Source organism: Zalophus californianus, chromosome 3 (genome assembly GCF_009762305.2).
Source record: "Zalophus californianus isolate mZalCal1 chromosome 3, mZalCal1.pri.v2, whole genome shotgun sequence".
NCBI lineage: Eukaryota > Metazoa > Chordata > Mammalia > Carnivora > Otariidae > Zalophus > Zalophus californianus.
The window spans coordinates 18,910,941-18,922,505 of record NC_045597.1 but is presented as its reverse complement, the minus strand read 5'-3'; the positions used below and the strand labels follow the sequence as shown (position 1 = coordinate 18,922,505).

The 11,565-nt window shown below is 37.9% G+C and overlaps 1 long non-coding RNA gene across 1 annotated transcript; it reads left to right on the top strand.

Annotated features, from left to right (window-relative positions):
* The first annotated feature begins 260 nt into the window (after positions 1-260).
* LOC113919383 lies at positions 261-11,014 on the top strand. Its single transcript, XR_003518977.1, has 3 exons — positions 261-364; positions 904-943; positions 10,850-11,014. It is a non-coding gene; the product is annotated as an uncharacterized LOC113919383 (long non-coding RNA).
* The last annotated feature ends 551 nt before the right edge of the window (positions 11,015-11,565 follow it).

Sequence of the window (11,565 nt, the reverse complement as noted above, 5' to 3'; positions counted from 1 at the left end):
TAAGTTGTACAGACACCATAGAACCATACACTGTGAATTATGAGCATAATTTCTTGCCAAGTGAGTTTCAATTTCCTTCCCCTTTCTGAACTTTCCCTCCCATTATTATCAAGTAAAAGGATGGATAATTTAGGGGGCAGTGGCATAAAGAAGCTCCAGTCCTTGCTCTCAGAGACACAGTAGCTCCTGCAGTATTCTTCCTATTTATTCTCTGCCATAGACAAAATAATGGCTCCCCCAAAATGTCCATGTCTAATTTCTAGAACCTGTGAATTCGTGGTGTTACACGACAGAGGGGAATTATGGTTGCAGATGGAATTAATGTTGCTAATTGGCTGACCTTAAAGTGTCCTGAGATGTCCAGGTGAGTCCCATGTAATCACAAGTTTTTGTTTTTTTTTTTTTTTTTCGTTAAAGCAGAAGAGGGAGGCAGGAGAGGAGGTCAGACTGACGTGATATGAGAAGGACTGGACATAACACGTCTTTGCTGGAAGAGGAGGCCAAAGCCAAGGACCATAGGCAGCTTCTAGAAGCTGGAAAGGACAGGCAGCTGATTCTCCCACACAGCCTCCAAAAGTAGCCCAGCCCTGCCAACACCTTGATGTTAGCCCATTGAGACCCACATCAAACTTCTGACCCACAGAATTGTAAAATAATAATTTTGTGTTAAGCCACAAAGACTGTGGCATTTTATAGCAGCAGCAGTGGAAATCAGTACACTCTTTCTCTGGTCCCAGAGATATCCCTCTGTTTTGCCTTTTTTGTTTCCAGGACGCTACCCTTTCCTGGTTTTATATCTTTTACCTCTCCTTCACAGTCTCTTTTGTTAAGGTCTCTTTATTATCTCTAAAAATTCACTCTTCCCCAAGTTAACACAGTTGGTCCTCTTCTCTCACTCTACAGGAATCCGATTTGCTGAACAGAGCCCAGATTCAGCTTGGAGGTATGTTTTCTTTGGCCTACAATGTTTTTCACGAGCCAAATTGAAATGCATTTAGGTGAGATATGTGTCCTCTGGTTTTCCATAACTCACACTGTTCCATACTGCATTTCACCTGACCTACTTCCCTGGTTTACATTATTTGCTTTGTCCTTAAAGGTTTTGAGGTGAAGATCCCGCTTTTAAACCCTAAATGTGCATTAAGACATTAAGATGTCACATTAAAAAGGATTCTTGGGTCAAATAGGTTTAGGAAATGCCAAGTTAGACAAAGTAAGGTAAGTTGTTAATAAGTCAGGAATTGACAGCCTTGATTATGCTAATTACCACATATCTTTGTACATGTATCTATGTCCAGGTATATATAGCAATATAGCTGTACACACCACATAGCTGTCTATAGCAGGCAGCATCTCCCAAATTTATGTTCCCATGGAGCTAGTGGAGCATCTTACAGGTGGATTATTCCAAGTGTACACATTGAGATTTACTGTTCAGTATATTCTTCTCATCTCTTCCCGTTACTGTAGCCATGACTCATCATTGATGACTTCCCCAGCCTATAAATATAATAAACACTTATAAAGCATATACTGTGTCACATGCTATTCTAAGTGCTTCACACCTACGAGCTGATTCACAACACTGATATAATAATAGGCATTATTCTCATCTTTATAGGTGAAAAAACTGAGACCTAGGGAGCTTGTCATGTGTCCTGTGTCACACAGCTAGAAGGTTGCACAGCTGAAATGTGAACTCAACTTGCTCTGGAGTCTGTGCACTGAACCCGCATCTCCACCTCCCATTCACCCTGCTCTTGAGCTGAAGCTGTGGGTCCACTGTAAGAAAACACTTTCTACTGGAAGTGGTTGAAAAGTACAGCAAGCCATCTCAGATCAGGTTGAATTCACTGCCTCTAGAGATGTTCAAGAAGAGGCTGGAGGAAAAATAGGGGTTTCATAATCCTTTAACTGATGGGGAACCCTCAAAAGTACTCATCAGGGAAGCGATAGGTATTTTTTATATTCTAAGTGATTTGAAAGAAATGAATCAGATGATAGTCTTGATCTCCTGTGTTGACTCTGTCAAGCCTCTATTGCATCTTCTCTTCTTCCTCCTTTCCACTAGGTGGCACCAGAACTCAAAATCAGGCCTCTGGAAAAGGCTATCTGTTCTAAGCCTTTATTGTAGAATGGATGACTTATGTAAATATATTTGATGTGATGTGAACATATCAGAAAATATTTTTTATTGCCAATTCCTAATATGCCTCTTCATTCACCCTGGAGTATTTTTCCGGTAGTTAACAATTTTCAGCTTAACTGACTGTAACGTTCTGAGGAAGAGCTTCTGGGGACCATGCTAGTTTAGAGTACTATTGTAGACCAACCTAATAACATTGTCCTGCAGAAATTGCTAACAGTCAGCTGGAAGTTGATACAGTGGAATTTATTCAATTCTTGATGGCTTCAATAAGGGTGGAACTGTTCTAATTCACAAGACAGGTGGCTGGTTGAATTACCTCCTAGACACTTAGCTCTGGTTAGAGTTGGAAGGGGTGAAAGCCTGTGCTAACTTACTACCTAATTCTTCAGGAAAGAAATACGAGAGCCCAGCATATTGTCCCCTCCTTGCTTCCGGAATGCCTTTCTCAGTATAAACTAGTTTACGTGGAAGAGAGGGTTCCTCCTTTACACATTTCTTAATTGAAACTTCTTTCTTAGTGCTACAGTTCTGCTTTTGTTTTGTCTTTTGAAAGGATGTGGGAAAGTAGACTTTCAATTTGTTGACAAGTTAGTGTTCTCACAAATCTATATAAAAAGCAGTCATTTCTGGTCATTTGTAAATATGTATATAGTGACAAAAATACCCATAAATTGAGATTCCTATTTTAAACATCTAAGACTAGTTCATAGGATTCAAAGAATCAAAAGGCAAATGGCATATCTCCCACATCTCAGGTAAGTGGGACATGGCATTTTTCCCTAATCCTTCAAACTGAAATTTGAGGAGGAAACACAAAGTTAGTGAACATGTCACAAAGGAGTATTGTTTAAAGATAAATAGGCTTTTGTCTAAATACAATCGTCTCAATTTTTCCCTGATTCTAAAGAAAAGGAGAAAACATGTATATATTCTACTTAATGTTGTTTACTTGAAATTTTTATGCTTTAGTTTCCCCAAACATGCTTCTTCCAAGATGGGCAATAGAAGACAGAAGCTAAAATAGTTGATAGAATTATGGACTTAGATAAATAATTAATGACCTGAAGTAATTAGCTGGAAGATGTTTAATCATTAATCTGTCTGAGTCATCACAGGCATTTGAGCCTAGCCACAAAATATTGCACTGATTATGAGTGTATATATTTTATCAAAATGGAAATTAATATATGATGAGAACCAGCACTTTGAAAAATTAAAATATGGAGCAAGTCTGTTTAGTCTACTCTTTGTTAAACAGAATTTTGCTTTTCTTTATTTTACCTAATAAGAAAAAAGTTGTATAAACTCCATGTTTGACTTCTTGGTTAGGGAGGCAAAGTAGTTGACTAGTTTTTCTTTAGGGACTTCTTCCAAGGGGGAAAAAAAAAAACCAAAAACAAAAAATACCTCATTATTAAAGTATCTGGTGAACAATTAGTGTTCTTTCAGTGGACTTGAAGGAAAAAAAAAGTCCTTTAACATAATGCTAAGTTTTGCAATTTATGGCTGTGTTCTTCAATGTGGTGTTTTCCAATACAATTTTATTACAGGCTCTAAATTATACTTTCACAGGAAAGGTCTGTCTTTAAACTTTTAGGTCAGAATTGTTCAGATCTTTTCACACTGAATCAATCAGGTTTAAAGCTGGCAAAATCCTTGGCAGCCTTGTAAATCTTTCAAAAGATGTTATCCAATTACCCTTCATGGGCCACAGGATTCTACAGCATGACTATTTCCTTCTCTATGAGGAATTAAGTGCTCATGAGAGGTTAGAAACCAATGGAGTTGAAAAGTAAGGTTCTGCATTTTTCCTCCAGTTCACATGGTAAAGATAGAGCTGCAGCTACTAATACATCCTGAGATCTGCCAGACATTCTGACCTCAACAGTGGCCCTCGCATCATTGATGTTTTATATTTGTTTCAAACTAAAAAAAATAAAAATAAACCACATTATAATAATTCCAGAATGGTTCCTGTTATAAAACCTTATTTTGGATCTGTATTAAGAACTTAGCTTTGAAGATATTTCCCCAATAGAAAGCATAAGAGATTACTGTTGCTTTTAGTTCTTCTTTCAAGGAAAACAAATTTTTAGGTACATTCGGTAAATACACATGGGACTGAAAAAGAAAATAACAAAAAGATAAATGTACGTCTTTGGTTTGGGTTTTGAACTTTTAAAAAATGTGCTTATTTTCCTTTTAAAAAACACGTATTAATCTCTGTTATTTCCTACTCTAGGTTGCCAATATAGAATACTAATAAAAAGCTAAGGAGACACTCAATTTATATAAAAGCCTATTTCATGCCACTTGGTTTCAAGGGGAAAAATAATCACGGGCAGAATCATTTTGAAATAATTTTTCAAGGAAAAAATGTGAACAGGGGTGTAGATTCCTTCACAGAAGTTAGGAAAGCATTGCTCTCCTTTGTGATGTAAAAAGCCAGAGTGGAGGTTATGGGATTCCAGTTGCACCTTTGACCTCAAAGCCTCTGGAGCTGGTCACTTGTCATGACCTTTGACCTTTGGCAAATCACGACCCTGACTATCTGTTTTGCTTGATTTTTTTCCTACCTATAACAAAAGGTCTTCCCCTTCCCCCCCCACCCCAGCTGGAATACATAAACAGAAGTCATACAAATGTTTGAAAATAGTTTATCAGCCAACAATCTGGCCAAGAGAGGATAAGTATCAAAAACAAAACAAAACAAAACAAAAACAAAGGAAAACACAAAGCATGAAGGCAAAAGCTCTAACATTTAAGGTGTCCTCTAGTGGAGTAGATTGATTTCAGGGACTACAGCGTGAACAGTTGGCCACATGTTTCCTCTTTTAGAATCTTTGTTTTCTTTGATTTAAAACGTGATGTGGCAGGAGGTAGGAAGGTCAGTGTTCTTATAAACTGTGATTCTGATTCTTTGCAGGACAGTCATTAAATATTGTAGACAGCACCCCTGCAGCAGCTTGTTCATCAACACTTCCTTTTAGCCACTATCTAGATTGCTTCCATCTCCAAAGAAATGCAATTCCTCTTATCAGGAATGTGAGTGAAAGGTGAATATGTGTATACACTGGGAGTAAAATGTAGTATTGGAGCCAATTCAAGTACAGATGAGGAAGCCAGGCGGGTTCGTAGTTTTTGTTTTTTCATTATTTATTTATTTATTTTTAATTTAAATTTGATTAGCCCACATACAGTAAATACATCATTAGTTTCAGATGTAGTGTTCAATGATTCATCAGTTGCGTACTTAGTTAACATATAGTGTATTATTAGTTTCAGGGGTAGAATTTAGTGATTCATCAGTTGCATGTAACACCCAGTGCTCATTACAAGTGCCCTCCTTAATACCCATCCCCCAGCTACCCCATCCCCCATCCCCCTCCCCTCCAGCAACCCTCAGTTTGTTTCCTATAGTTAAGAGTCTCTTATGGTTTGCCTTCCTCTCTGTTTTTATCTTATTTTATTTTTCCTTCCTTTCCCCTATGTTCATCTGTTTTGTTTCCTAAATTCCACATGAGTGAAATCATATGGTATTTGTCTTTCTCTGACTGACTTATTTCCCTTAGCATAATACCCTCTAGTTCCATCCACATCGGCAGTTCAGTTTTAAAAATGTATATAGAAGCCCTCTGGATTGAATATTCAATTACTTACTCTGTACAATTCTGAATCCTAAATATTACTTAGTCTTTGTGATATCAACTGTTACGAATCTATTTAATACACACTCCTGATTGGTAAAAATCAAATGATTTCAGTTTTTAGAAGTTTTCCTTTCTCATACTCTAACTTGTTTGTTTGCTTGCTTGTTTTAAGCAAATAATGGGGTGGGGAAGGTTTGAAGGTATAACCTAATAAAAGGATCAAAAGGGCTCAACACAGCAAAAAGTGATGTATATTTTTTCACCCAGATGAAAACAAATGGAATCTCTTGAATTATAATATTCTAGGATTTACCACTTAAGAAATACTTTTATGATTATTTATTTCCTAGCTAACATGGAGATTCTTATTTTTTTTCTTTTTTCATTAAAATAGAAGTTTTTTCATATTTATTTGGGGCACAGTCTTATTTTTAGCTGTCTTCACAGGCTTTTAGCATTTATTCATAATCCATCTTTTTTTTTTCCTGACAGTTTCTCTTTGTCTAAGGATCAAAGGAAGTGTTTGATAATTTGAAAATACAGTGAGAGCTAGTACTTTGATGAAGTTAGGTCTGGGTGGGCCAATATACCTGGTTCAATCAGAATTTAGAAGAAAAATTAAGTTTGCAAAAAAAAAAAAGTTTGCCAGATACTCAAATCTAGTTAAAACCTTTGCAACAAAGATTTTCAATATTCATAATTCATTTAAAAGTGAGTTGAGTGAGGGGCACCTGGCTGGCTCAATTGGTAAGAGCATGTGACTCTTAATCTCAGGGTCATGAGTTCAAGCCCCACATTGGGTGTGGGACCTACTTAAAAAAGAATAATAATAAATAAATTTTTAAAAAAGTATGGAAGTTATCCCGGACGAGCCCCCCAAAAAATAAAAATAAAAAATTATGCAAGTTGAAAACAAAATTTCTCCTAAAAATCTTAGCACAAAGCTGTTTATAGTCGTATATCTGCAATCTATACTGTTCATGATCTCTAGATAGAATGGATTGAATAAAAAGTTGTCTGAATGTTAAAATATTCCCCTTTCTGAGTTAAAGGTAGAGTAACTTGGAGGCGCTACAAACTGTACATTGGTATGCTATCTGAATGTCTTGTGACATACTATGCTTTCTGAATCCCCTTTTTCCTAATTTTCACATCTATCACTGCAATACCAAAAACTTCCTACAGTGATCAGGATCCTTTCCCCTCAGATCTCCGCTAAGGGTCCTATGGCTACAAATTAGAAATCTCAGAATTTAATCTTCATTATCTTTCCACTGGAATATTTATGATTTCCTGTATAGCTAGTCTTCAGTAACACTTAACCATATGGAAATTTGGGGGAGTTGTTGCATACTTACCTGAAAAGGTTTTTAAGTCTGGAAGTTGAGTTGATAGAAAACAAATCAACTACTTAATTTTACAGAAATCTGTAACACATGTCATTTGAATAATGTAACTAAAGGCTGAGCATTATCCATGTTTTAACTGTTTCCCCCTATGTTAAGCCATTTGAATAATGCTGTCACTCACTTTCTCCTTCTTCGTGAGGAATGGGGTCCAGAATTTTTATAGCTATGATTGAAAAATAATAATAATACTGTGAAAGATTATAAACAAATGAATTTTGCTTAAGGTTTTTTTAAGGCTACCAATGACAGCAGTATTTCTTAGGACCCCTTTGATCACAATGTGTATCTACTATGGACTTTCTCCAGACCAAGACATTTTTGAAATGCAAAAGATCAGCCTCACTGGTCTTTCCTCCTACCACCCCACTCCAACCCCCACCCCAGTCTTGCTTAAAAGATTTCAGTGGCTATGCATTCATATAGAACAGGATCTTTCAACACTGCTACAATTGGATTGATTATAATTCTTTGGATAATTCTTTGTCCTTCGGGGGGCACCGTGTTTATTCATTTTAGAAGCCTTAACCTGATCTCTACACCCTAGATGCCAATATCACCTTCCCCAAGTGATGGCAACCAAAAATATCACCATACATTGCTAAATGTCCTCCAAATTGCTCCCATTTGAGAATCATTGACACAGTGATTAAATCCTTAAGAAGTGTCCACATGGTGTTTTCCTACCTACCAAAATCTTAGTATTAGCCAGAGTTCTCCAAAGACATAGAAACCAATAGAATGTGTGATATATATAGAAAGATATTTATTGGGGTGCCTGGGTGGCTCATTTGGTTAAGCATCTGCCTTCAGCTCAGGTCATGATCCTGGGATCCTGGGCTCAAGCCCTGCCTCAGGCTCCCTGCTCAGTGCGTGTCTGCTTCTCCCACTGCCCCTCCCCCTGCTCATGCTCTTTCTCTCTCTCTCAAATAAATAAAAGTCTCTTTTAAAAAAGATGTTTATTATAAGGAGTTAACTCACATAATTATGGAGACTAGTAAGTCCAAATCTGTAGTATGCACCCGGAGGCTGGAGACCCAGAAGAGCCAACAGTGCAGATAAAGTCAAAGGCAATTAGCTAGAGAATTCATCTCCCTCAGTGATCCTTCCCATGATCCCTAAGCTTCGGACACACAGATCTTTCAGTTCCTTGAATATATGTTCTTTCCCATCGTAGGGTCTTTGCACATGATATGCCTGGCCCTGTTTTTGTTTTTTGTTTTTTTGTTTTTTCCCCCACCAAACCTTTCTCTTAGGCAAGTAACTCCCCTTCTCAGTTCGCCCTCGTTGCACTTCCTGAGAATTCTGCGCAGTCTTCCTGAGTGGGTGAAGTCTCCCTGTAATTTGCTTTCAGAGCATTTATACACCTTTTTCACAGTACTTACCACTGTAAATCCTTTGGAGCTTTTTAATTCTTATCTTGCTCTGTAGCCCTATCATCTAGCGTATAATAAATATTTGTCAAATATCTATTGGCTGATTGAATAAATGAATTAGCATTTACCCAAAATATGGCCGCCTTTTTCAGATGATTATTGGCTTACTGAGTACTGTTGTGATGCTCTAAATCACAAACTTGTATGCCATGAATATTAGAAAGTTATAGCAATACAGTATGCTTATTTGACAAACTTCCCTTGTCAACTGACCATGGGACTCCTGGAGAAATTACTAATGCTCTAGATTCCACTGCCACTGTTCCTTATCCCAACACTTGGAGCACTGTACTATCCACTTTCTTTACTGTAGCATAAAATACATAATGAACATGTGTATAGACACATTACACATTTAAAAATTTAATGACTTAGGGAAAGGTAGGTATGCCAGTGATCAATTTCTTGCCTCTAATCTCCAAAGTTACCCTTTATTGGAATCAGTGCCGATTTCTCCTTTGCCAGCCGGCACCATATTCAGCTTTGTCAGTTGAGGGTGTCCAAAGAGAGGTAGTACCAGAGGAAGAGACTTCTTTTGATTTGGTTGCTTCCTCTCTCGCTCGTAGAGCTCAGCTGCTAGAGGTGATGGGGAGGGAGGTGGGGGACAGGGGCACACATCGTCCACCAGTTTTGCCAGGACACCAGTGGAAAGTTTTCTGAATGCTAGTCCCTGCTCAAGTTCCCTACATACCATCCCTGGCTAACTGGCTGTGACAAGAGTTGGCTTAGACAATACAGTGACCTTCTCTGTCAACCAGTGGGTCCAGCTACACCCTCTCCAATGAAGTCTAAATCTCAGCATTGCAGAGGATGCCCCACTCCAAGTGCATTCCTTCACTGGGTACTGTTTCTCAGCCCTAGGGTATTCTTTGAATTCTCTTTTATCCCCTCTTAGTCACTGGCTGCTCATCTGCTACCAGTTAATAATTCTTTACATTAAATATTCTCTTTTCAAATTACTAGTGTGGATTCTCTTTCCTTCCTGGACTTGTCTACTACAGTAGACCAATGAGTAAAAAGTTTGAATACATACACACAAACACATATGTGTAGTCTTAAAACTATACAGAACTATTCTAGGATGAAAAATGTAGCAAGCAGAACTTTTTCAGGACCTACTATAATGATTAGAATCCAAGAAACAGAATTTTACTGCTGGATGGAACCCAAGAGATCACTCAGGCCCTTGTTTTCCAGTTGAAGCATCTTGATCACCGAGAGGTTAAGTGACTTCATTTCCTGAGTAGTGAGTGGATGCCAGACCCCAGAGGCCTGATAGGAGGCAGCCCCTCCATGAAATGTCCCTGCTCCCTTTGAGGACACTCTCCAGGAGCTTCACCAGATGACTCACTGGCTTTTTTATGAGGACCCAAGGGAAGGAGAATTTTTCTCAAGTCTAAGTACCAGGAATAATTACGCTTTTTCTGAATGACCACACTAGATTTAGCTCATGGACAATGTGAATCATGTAACCTCTTGTTTCCCATTTAGGATGGTGGCCAGAAAGCTTAGGGGCAAATCAGTGGCCCTCTCCTGGCCACTCACACCTTTTGCATTCCCACCCCTGCTCTGGCGTAATCTCAGTTGTTTTCTACTCTGCTTCTCTGTTTGCCTTGTTTGCCTCACATATTTATTATTGTTATCCTATTATCCATCAGACAGTTGAACACAGCCGCTTAAGAAGAGGTTGGCTACAAACGAAATATTGGAGTACAGGTCTTCAATATTCCTTGCGCTAACATCAGCATTCTTTTTCTAACAGTGTTTGCTAACATTGGAAAAGAATTTAAATACTTGTCTCTTCCCAAGAATAGGCACAGCACAGATGCCTATAAGCAATTCATTCAGATATTTCACAATTTCCCCTGCCACTTGCTTACCTACTTAATATGTTAAATTTCCAATGTCGTATCCAAAGAATAAAAACTGTTAGACTTAACAGCTTCTTAGCAAGTCTTTCAATGTGAAGGCATCCAAATTGCTAAAGCTTGACTATAACAAAGCTGACCATAGCCTCAGAAAAGATAGTATTTTCTTTTTTCTTATCTGTTCATTGAATTATAGTGTCCCAATTTGCTTTGTTTCAGGCATTTAGCAGTATTTCAAAAAATGTAGGAAAAGAAAATCTGTCCTTTTTCTTTACTTTTGTGCTCTTACTACTTTTTTTCTTGCCGAATAAGCACCTTTCTTTTTGTGTGTCTCCCACAGATGGCGAGAGATGGCTAGTCAAAGCCTTATTTACACCTGGATCCCTTTATGTTTTTGTGCTTCTGTAGCCCAACTTCTACATTTAACCATTTATCATGGGCGGTGACTCAGACTTCATAGGGGCAAAATAAATATTTGTTGAATAAATCCTCAGAGCTGCTACCAAAAATGGGAAATGTTGGAAACAAAGAAGCAATCGCAGAAAATAAAGTAACTGCCGCTGTAGAAATAAAGGAACTGCACAATATTCCTGCTTTTCTCCTCATCATTCTTCCAAAGAGAGAAAGATTTTGTTTCTCTGTACTGAAGCTGAAAAACGATATAATTTTGGCATTGTCTGGTTTCAAAGAAATAATCTACACAATGTTTTTCTTGTTTTCCTTTACTTCAGAGAAACCCAGACACTTACTGTCATTGTTAAATATTCATTCTTTTAAGTATCTGTGTGAGAATTTGCCAACGCTTTTGTGCAAATATACCAGGTAATCTTTTGGCTCATATCCCAGAAAACCTTCAGTGAAACAAGGTCAGGCAGATTGACCTATAGACCAACTCAATGGGGGGGAAATTCTGGGAAACAGGCCACCGAAACTTCTTTATGTATAAGGAAGAGGTTAGAATGGAGCAATAAGGAACTAATGCCTCTTATTTAACTCTGAGTGTCGCTAACAGATAAGCAAGCCAGAGCCCTTTTAACTATCAGATTTTCCATTTAT